This window comes from Euprymna scolopes, chromosome 35 (assembly GCF_053919585.1).
Source record: "Euprymna scolopes isolate OS-2025 chromosome 35, ASM5391958v1, whole genome shotgun sequence".
Classification (NCBI taxonomy): domain Eukaryota; kingdom Metazoa; phylum Mollusca; class Cephalopoda; order Sepiida; family Sepiolidae; genus Euprymna; species Euprymna scolopes.
This window is the reverse complement of record NC_136516.1, coordinates 13,212,155-13,222,733: the sequence shown is the minus strand read 5'-3', so window position 1 is coordinate 13,222,733 and position 10,579 is coordinate 13,212,155. Positions and strand designations below refer to the sequence as shown.

At 32.1% G+C, this 10,579-nt stretch overlaps 1 pseudogene; it reads right to left on the bottom strand.

Annotated features, from left to right (window-relative positions):
• Positions 1-3,894: 3,894 nt before the first annotated feature.
• LOC145260038 (U2 spliceosomal RNA) lies at positions 3,895-4,010 on the bottom strand (annotated as a pseudogene).
• Positions 4,011-10,579: the final 6,569 nt, after the last annotated feature.

Below are 10,579 nucleotides of genomic sequence, written 5' to 3'. Positions count from 1 at the left end.
ATTCCACAGCATTTTTCCTATGCAATATATTGTTGCTGGACATGCTGTGAGCGTTCTATTCAGCATGAATGAAGGCACAATCATATTATTCTACTTTTTTTTAATTAAAACTGTACTGCCCCCTTACTAAAATAATAACTTTGATATATTTCCTGGTCTGATTATTTCATTACAAACACACCGGTCAATTAACTCACATTTTATCATTTTTCATAATCATTGAATATGTTACAATGTTCAACAATAATTTTGCATAATTTCAACCCACATTATTGCCTCTCCCTTTACTAAAATAATAAATTTGATACATTGTATCGGCTGATTATTTTATAAAAAACACAACTATTAATTAACTCACATTTAATCATTTTTAATAATTCTTGGATATAGTACTAATTTTGACAATAATTCTTCATCATTTAAACTCGCCATGTCGCACACCTTACTAAAATAATAATTTTGATATATTTTCTAGGCTGATTATTTCATTAAAAACACATACATCAATCAACTCACATTTCATAATTTTTCGTAATTCTTGGATATGTTACTAATTTCGACAATATTTTTTTATAATTTAAACCAACATCGTCGCCCAACCTTACTAAAATAATAACTTTGATACATTTGCTGGGCTGATTATTTCATTACACACACACTAATCAATTAACCTCCATTTCATCATTTTTCATAATTCTCGGGTATGTTACTAATTTCGACAATCATTTTTCATAATTTATACCCACATTATCGCCCTCTCTTAATAAAATAATAACTTTGAAATATTGTCTGGGCTTATTATTTTATTACAAACACACTAATGCATGAAATAACATTTAATCATATTTCATAATTCTTGGATATGTTACTTATTTCGACAATCATTTTTCATAATTTTAACCCACATTTTCGCCCTTCCCTCTTTACTAAATAATAACTTTGATATATTTCTAGGCTGATTATTTCCTTACAAACACACCAATCAATTAATTAATATTTCATCATTTTTTCGTAATTCTAATATGTTACTAATTTCGACAATAATTTTTTATAATTTAAACCATCCTCGTCCCCCTCTCTTACTAAAAAATTACTTTGATATATTTTCTGGGCTGATTATTTCATAAAAATCATAACTATCAATTTACTCACACTTCATTATTTTTCTTAATTCTTTGATATGTTATACATTTCGACAATTATTTTTAATATTTTTAACCCACATTATCAACCACCCACTACAAACATAATAACTTTGATATATTATCTGGGATGATTATTTCATTTCAAACACACCAATCAATTAACTCACATTTTGTCATTTTTCATAATTCTTGGATATGTTACTTATGTCGACAATCATTTTTCATCATTTTAACCCACACCATCGCCCCACTTACTAAAATAATAACTTTGATATATTGTCTGGTCTGATTATTTCATTGCAAACACACCAATGCATTAAATAACATATCATTTTTCATAATTCTTGATATGTTACTAATTTTGACATTTATTTTTCATAATTTAAACCATCCTTGTCGCCCTCTCTTACTTACATAATTACTTTGATATATTTCCTGGGCTGATTATTTTATTATAAACACGCAATCGATTAACTCACATTTAATCTTTGTCCATAATCCTGGATATGTTACTAATTTCGACAATAATTTTATAATTAAAAACCCACATTATGCCTCTCCCTCCTACTTATATAACATATTTGGTATATTGTCTGGGTTTATTATATCATTACAAACACACCAATCAAGTAACTCACATTTCATCATTTTTCATAATTCTTGGATATGTTACTAATTTCGACAGTAATTTTCATAACTTTAACCCACTATGTCGCCCCCCCCCCCCTTATTAAATAATAACTTCGATATATTGACTGGGCTGATTATTTCATTACAAACAAATAAATAAATTCTGGGTATTCTCAAAGTATATATGTTTCACCTATCTTATCCAATCCCAGGTGCGCCGTATATTCTGCTAATATATATCGTTAACCTATCTCATTCGATCCAGGGCAACGCTGGGTATTTTGATACTATATGTTTTCCACCTATCCCATTCAATACTGGACGACGCTTTCTGATAGCATATATTTGCACATCTCATTTAATCCCTGGGCTGACTTCATGTCCGCCACCCCATTGTTGAAAATATAACTAAAATAATGTAATGTCTAAATAGTAAACTGTTTCAGTCATTTCCGGGACCGACTTTACATCACAAACCCATTGCTAAAAATATACATGAAATAATATAATGTCTAAATAGTAAACTGTTTCAGCCAATTCCGTGACCGACTTTATATCCTCAACCCACTGCTAAAAATATACATGAAATCATGTAATGTCTAAATAGTAAACTGTTTCAGCCATTTCCGGGATCGACTTTATATCCCAAACCCACTGCTAAAAATATACATGAAATAATGTAATGTCTAAATAGTAAACTGTTTCAGTCATTTCCGGGACCAACTTTATATCCCAAATCCACTGGTAGAAATATATATGAAATAATGTAATGTCTAAATAGTAAACTGTTTCAGTCATTTCTGGGACTGACTTTATATTCCAAACCCACTGCTTAAAATATACATGAAATAATGTAATGTCTAAATAGTAAAGTGTTTCAGTCATTTCCGGGACCGACTTTATATTCCAAACGCACTGCTAAAAATATACATGAAATAATGTAATGTCTAAATAGTAAACTGTTTCAGCCATTTCCGGGATCGACTTTATATCTCAAACCCACTGCTAAAAATATACATGAAATAATGTAATGTCTAAATAGTAAACTGTTTCAGCCATTTCCGGGATCGACTTTATATCCCAAACCACTGCTAAAAATATACATGAAATAATGTAATGTTTTAATCGTAAACTGTTTCAGACATTTCCGGGACCGACTTTATGTCCCCAACCCACTGCTAAAAATATACATGAAATCATGTAATGTCTAAATAGTAAAGTGTTTCAGCCATTTCCGGGACTGACTTTATATCCCAAACCCACTGCTAAAAATATACATGAAATAATGTAATGTCTAAATAGTAAACTGTTTCAGCCATTTCCGGGATCGACTTTATATCCCAAACCACTGCTAAAAATATACATGAAATAATGTAATGTCTAAATAGTAAACTGTTTCAGTCATTTCCGGGACCGACTTTACATCCCAAACCCACTGCTAAACATATACATGAAATAATGTGATGTCTAAATAATAAACTGTTTCAGTCATTTCCGGGACTGATTTAATATCCCCTACCCCACTGTTAAAAATATACATGAAATAAAGTAATGTTTAAATCGTAAACGGTTTGAGTAATTTCCAGGACTGACTTCATATCCCGTAACCTACTGCTTAAAATATACTTGAAATAAAGTAATGTTTAAATCATAAACTGTTTCAGCAGCTTTTTGAAATATATAAAAACATTAACACGGTTAGGAATTAGGTAACCATTGCTTCAACATGAAGGTCTGAGTGTACTATCAGTTTCAGCATTCCAGTGACTTAAATCCCCTCCTCCCCATTTTTTGGTCCTGGTTAATGGAGGAGAAATCCTTCATTACTGATACAATTCTTATTTTGTTATTGACCAGAGAGCCTTTTGGGGAGCTGGCTTCCCCCTAAATTTTTAACCGACCTCATGTCCAATTCCGCCCTTGTGGGGAGGCAAGTAAATAAAAAATAATAATCAGAACGGACATTTTCCCGGGCATTTTATAATTAATCAGGAGTAACACTTCCAGGGCATTTTGTAATTAAATCAGAAATAACTTTTTCCGGTTACTTTTTTAATATTAAAACTTGCCTACCCACGGGACAGATTTAGACACCAGGGTCGTTTTTTTAACGTGGAGAAAAAATTGTCTTAGTCGTAAAAGATTTCTCTTCCACTGAGAGAGAAGAAATTGAAATGTAGCACCTGAAGAACAGATACTACACTTTGATCTTAGCCAAAAGGCCAAGAAAGACAGATCATTTTTATTAGCTTTGCCTCAACAGCGACACTAATTTTTTTTTTTTTTTTTTTTAATTTTTAGGTTGACAAAGTTTATTTGGAATATTCCACTTTTTGGAATATTCCACTTTCCTTTTTTAGGGATGCACAGCATGATAACGGGCGGAGCGACAAGCGTAATAATATGATGATTATCACTAATGTATGTATATATATATATATATATATATATATATATATATATATATATATGTACATATATATGTATGTATGTATGTATGTATTATTATTATTATTATTGTTATTGTTATTGTTGTTGTTGTTTTTACTATTATTCAACTCCTCGTTTAAGCATTGCTATACATCTTTCAGTTTCATTTCCAACATTAAACGTTATTAACCTCTGATTTCCTTAACGGGCATATCGAGCTTCCAATGTTTGTGATGGCTTCTAATTTAAAAACAATGCTTTCACCCTATACCTGGCACTTACTGTGTGTATGTATGTATGTATGTATGTATGTATGTATGTATGTATGTATGTATGCATGTATGTATGTATGTGCATATAGGAGTATGTATGAGTGTGGGAGACGAAAGAAAAAGAACAATCCGAAACTTTAATAAATTTGAATATGTTTGAACAAGAATAAAAAAATAAGTAAATGATGATCAAAAGAATATTCTCCGTTTATTTAGTTATTTTATTTATTTTTTCCAACATTATATGTTTGTAATTATCAATTAACGAAATCTATAGTAGCGTTTTTAAAAAAATAAATAAACGTGTGTGCGTGCGTGCGTGTGTGTGTGTGTGTGTGTGCGTTCGTGTGTGAGTGTGTGTAGGTGGGTGCGTACGTGCAGACAATCCAGACAACCTAGACCCACAATAAATGTATAAGTCCAAGGTCTTGGAAAATACATTCTACTTCGCACCCACTTAGCTTATCATCCACATCTGCTCATCAATCTCCAGCTGTATATGTAAACACGTCCATAAACGTTGGTGCACATATCCTGTGTATGTACGGATATTTGTAGAAGCATGTGTGGTAGTGCGCGAGTGTATATACATGTATGTTCACATATACGAGTATGTTCGTGGGATGCGTGGGTGGCCAATTCAAAGTTTTATGAAAGACTTAGTTTTGAATAGAGGCCACACAAGTTGCTGACCATTCCAAGATAGATCTTTACCTTAATGGCTATACCGTGCCTCTTCTGCTGCTAACACTGCCCGTACACTCATGTTTTCTATCATTCACACGAAGGATCGGTAAAAAATTACGTGCTTTTGAAGGAAACATTTTTGTTTTTTCAAAAGATTTTTGTATTCCTACACGTCAACACGCAAGAAATAAATACAGAAGAGATATAAACATTTATATTTTTTTGTTATATATAGTACTAGCAGGGGAAAAAATGAGTTCATTTTATTTATATAGAGATGATATATAAGATTGTATATGGTCTTTAACATAGTTTTGAGATTAAGGAGTATATATATATTAGGGTTAAATTGGGGGTGTATTGTTGCTGCGTGGTAATTTATTTTAACGGTTTGTGGGTGTCTATTTTCTATGGAGTGGTAATTTTGATTGGTGCCACCTAAACGGCGAATGGCGGCTATAAAATCGCTTATAATTTGGGGGTGGGGGAGTTATGCAAGGTTGTAAAACTGAAAGGTAATATGCGACAATATATTTATAAGTTTCTTCTGTTATGATATAGTGAGTATGATTATAAGTGAGCGGTCGGAGATTAGGTTGGTTGGTTGTTTTGTTTTACGGCATATCAACCCTTTTCGGGTTATTTAATGCCGAATCTGGTGATTTTGAAGAACGATTTTTTAATATAGTATAATTGTTTTTTAAGTAGTATTCTATTTAACCCATAGTTGGGACCCTAACAGGTACTACCACTCCAGGGCAGAGTGGACCTGGGAGCAATGGCAATTAAAGGGTGGCTCCACACTCCCTAAGGCCTGCAAGCTGGGGCCTCACCATCGGATATAGTTTAAGGTCATATCCAGGACCTCGGAGATTAGGATGGCTATGACTATGAGTGCGTTTAACTTGATGCAAAAGGTTAAGTATACATATAGAGGTCAAAGTGGAGGAGTAAGGAAATCATTACTACTCATGAAAGTGGTAAAAATATACCAAATAATAGTAGGGTAATTATAATATTACGAAAGATAATAATAATAATAATAATGAAAATTATAATAATAATAGTAATAATAAAGAAAGTATGTATTCAAATTTTTAGGCCTTGCTTGTTCATAAATACATAAATTTGATGGCCTTTATAATAGAACTTCAAGAAATTTAAAGTTTTAAGGTGGACTCTTGAAACTATCGTTCCCAGTGAAGCAATCCTTTAATTTAATTTAAACCCAAGGGCTTTTTGTTCACCGAACTCTTACGCTTTCCCGGCTTATTCTACATCTAATTTTTTTTTTATCTATGGATATATGTAAGTGCATATGCGTGTATATATATATATATATATATATATATATATATATATATATATATATATATATATATATATATATATATATATATATATATATTCTTTATTTTACTTTATTTTTTACGGGACCACTTACCACTCACTCTTCAACCCCATTACCTGCTACTCTGACCCCCCCCTTGTCTGTATCCCTTTCTTTTACGCACCCCTACCCCTAATAATTATTATTAACAGTATTTTCATCATTATTATTATTATTAATTTTGCCTGTATTCCATTCTTCAAGAAATGATCCATTCTATATCTACCAATATATAGTTTTGTGTCTCCATTTCATACTCTTGCTCCAATAATAATTGTTGAGCCTGGCATTATCCGGATAATTCTCCTTTTGTTGAATTGAGCTTTTCCTCTTACACATTAAGCTGTATATATGTATGTATCTGTATATATATATATATATATATATATATATATATATATATATATATATATATATATATAACTACTTAATTTACTCACATAATATTAATATACGAAAGTATAAATTTATACGTAAACTTTAAGTATTTACTTCAAAAGTGCTCAATACGTAGGTAGAGCTAGTTAGTAAGTTATAAAATATATATGCCGATTAAGCTACAGTGAATATTCTGCGTTTCATCAACTCAAGGACTCTTCAGGCTTATGCGCGAATTTTGTGGTTGTTTGTCATTTTTATATAAGCATCTTCTATTGAGATTTTAGTTAACCAATCAGCTTTCTAGTATCCACCACGCCCTTTCTATCAGCCAATGAGCATGCACTTATCGGACAAAGGCCTATTTGACCTCTGGTTGAGCTGTTCCTTTGTGTGTGCTCTATTTAGCCTGGATATTTAGTTTCTTGATCTGTTTTAAATCTAGGTTAGTGTTTTTTTTTATGTTAGCAGAGCAGCTTTAGTTTTGCTGCTTTTGTTGTCTCTCCTGTGGTCTTGCCAGGCCACTAATATATAGGGTGTCCCAATTAAATGCATACACTCTTTAAATTATTTGAACTTGCTACATTAATACGCTATGACACCTTCCCAAGAGATGTTTACGAATACAGAATGTCACTGCCAGCAGAATGGAGCACTTCCCCGCTATCATCATAACGTAAGAGCATATATTGATAGTCATCTGCGAAACAGATAGGTAGGATGAAGAGGAAGTATCGAGTAGTGTCCATGCTCACAAGATTTGACCCTCTCCCCATGGATTTTTCTCTATTTTGGGGTGGGTGGGGGATTGAGGGTTCACACCACAAAACGAGCTACAATGAATGAGTTAAAAGCAACCATTGAGAGAAGATGATTCAATATACCAATTGGACTGATTAGGAACGTTTTTGATTCAATCAGTGAGCGTTGTTAGCTGTTCATGGGCCACAATGGCCAACAATTTGAACACTTTCGATAATTTGGTTTTTATCTTTGTTCACAGTATTTTGATGTATTAAACTTTTCTTTCTTATAATAAATGTAGTTGGTTTTATGTTCATGTAAAGAGTGTATTTTTTTTTTTTTTTTTACACAGTGATCACCACTTATCAAGGCCTGGAAGCCACTCAGGGATAAGGGTTATTGCAAGTACATTACGTTAGTGAGGAGATTTGATGAAGTGTTTACTTAAGGGGGCGGTTCATTAGGAATTTGTTAACATTAGACTTGAAGACATCCAAGTTGTAGTCCGGAGGGAAGCAGGCAGACGGAACAGAGTTCCACAGGCGTGCAGTTCTAAGAAAGAAGCTTTGTTCATGAAATCCGCGTTTTGATTTAGGCACAGATATAGAGTGGGGGAAATTTTTCACAGTGGATTCAGCTAGACGGGTGTTTTTCGTGAAAGATTGGCGAGGGGGGACCAGGGATTGGAGTTCAGACATTTTATTGGGACACCCTGTGTATATATATATATATATATATATATATATATATATAATAAAATAAATAAGGAAAGTATTTCTTCGAATCTCCGCGGATTAAGGACTATCCACTTATTAAGTGTTTCCTTTTCAGATTAAATATGTTTTTTTTTAATCTCTTTTTAAAAGTGTTTTTTAACATGTTTTATTAACTATTTAGCCGTATATATATATATATATATATATATATATATATATATATATATATATAAACCGACCATAAGTCCTAAGTATTAGTACCTCCAGCGTCGCGACCTTGTAACTTTCTTTATATCTTGTTCTTCTTTTATTGAGCACTCTTAATAACCTTGTTAAATTCATTAGCTATCACTCTTGAATACCTTTTAACTATATATATATATATATATATATATATATATATATATATATATATATATATATATATCACAAATAGATGTATTTATGCCTTACCACACCCTTCTTCATTCATTCCCCCTCTTAGACCATTCCTGGAATGTACATTAGCAATTCTATAAGGCCAACAGCGTGCATGAGAAGTAGATGAAGAAGATGAAGAAGATGAAGAGATGAATATGAAGAGACACCAAAGATATTCCGGTTTAAGTTTCATTCTTGTACGGCAATGCTTTTCACAGCTTTCAGCACAAAACTATAGAACTACATGCATGTCGACGAAGTCACACGTAAAAACAAATAAAAACTAAGAAGACAAATGGAGCATTGTCGGGAGCTGATATTGGTTTATATGATAAAGTGTAAGATTTCCACTCCCCGTGTCTTACGATGATTGTGCCAGGAAGAGAAGCTCAGACTGTCAAAAAAATCGATCAGGTTTCAATCCCAGCTACAAGCACTTACCCTTACCTGTCTATTTATATTGAAAAGTTGTGAAAGTGGTAGTAGGAAGGCAGGCTCGAACCCATACATCTAAGGAGGATAAGAACGGGGGGGGGGGTGGACGTGACGTCATTGCTGTTACGACCACCGCCAAACCGGAAGTGATGTAGATTTAAATTAAGGCTAGACAATCGAAAAGAGAGGAAGACTTTCGAAAATATTGGCGAAAAAAAGCAACCCCTCCATGTAGAAAAGTGCTCAGTTGAGGGTGAAGAAATTAATGTTTTTAGCCAATTTTTCGGTACTTGTCGTCTGAAGGGTCGAGCTTCAAAACGATACTGATCTTGTGAAAATCCGTCGCTTCTGTCGAAAGTTTTAGGCAGACATGCAAACATACATAACACATACATTTATATATTGAAAGCTCAAATTTTCGACTCAAACCGATTAAAAAGCTTGCCCTATCTCTGAATACCCTTTATGTAAAATTTCAAATGTTTAGACCAGAAATTGTCTGATTAATTTGCTAGAGACCGAAGAGGTCAACTTTTTAAAAACTTTGACTCCTATTATGTCCCCTTAACATTTATTGTTTTGGGCTCAAATCAAGTTATTAAGTTAGATCCATGTCCAAGAATCTATATCTAAAATTTCAATTGTTTATTACCAAATGCAAATGACAGAGTACACAGTAGATCGCAATTTTTTTACATCAGAGTTTCCTTCTCCTAGATAAATGTCTTAACTAAGACTAGGAGTGCATCGCTCCTAGTGAATTAATGCGCCTCCAGATACACACCTGGATGTTTCTACGACTCTGCGTAGTACATACGGCGCCTAACCTTCCCAAATGGTCACCCATCTGGTACTGACAAAGCTCAACGTTGCTTAACTGACGAGAACCGGTGTGTCAACGTGATTGTGTTGAAAAGCCCCAACACTAATATATATATATATATATATATATATATATATATATATATATATATATATATATATACATATATATACATACACATATATACATATATATACATATATATACATATATATATACATATATATATGCATATATATATATATGCATATATATATGTATATATATACACATATATATATACATATATATACATATATATACACACATATATATATACACATATATATACATATACATATACATATATATATATATGTATTTATATATAGATATATATGTGTATCTATCTATATATACACATATATATATATGTATCTACATATATATAGATGTATCTACATATATATATATGTATCTATCTATATATATGCATCTATCTATATATATGTATCTATATATATATATAT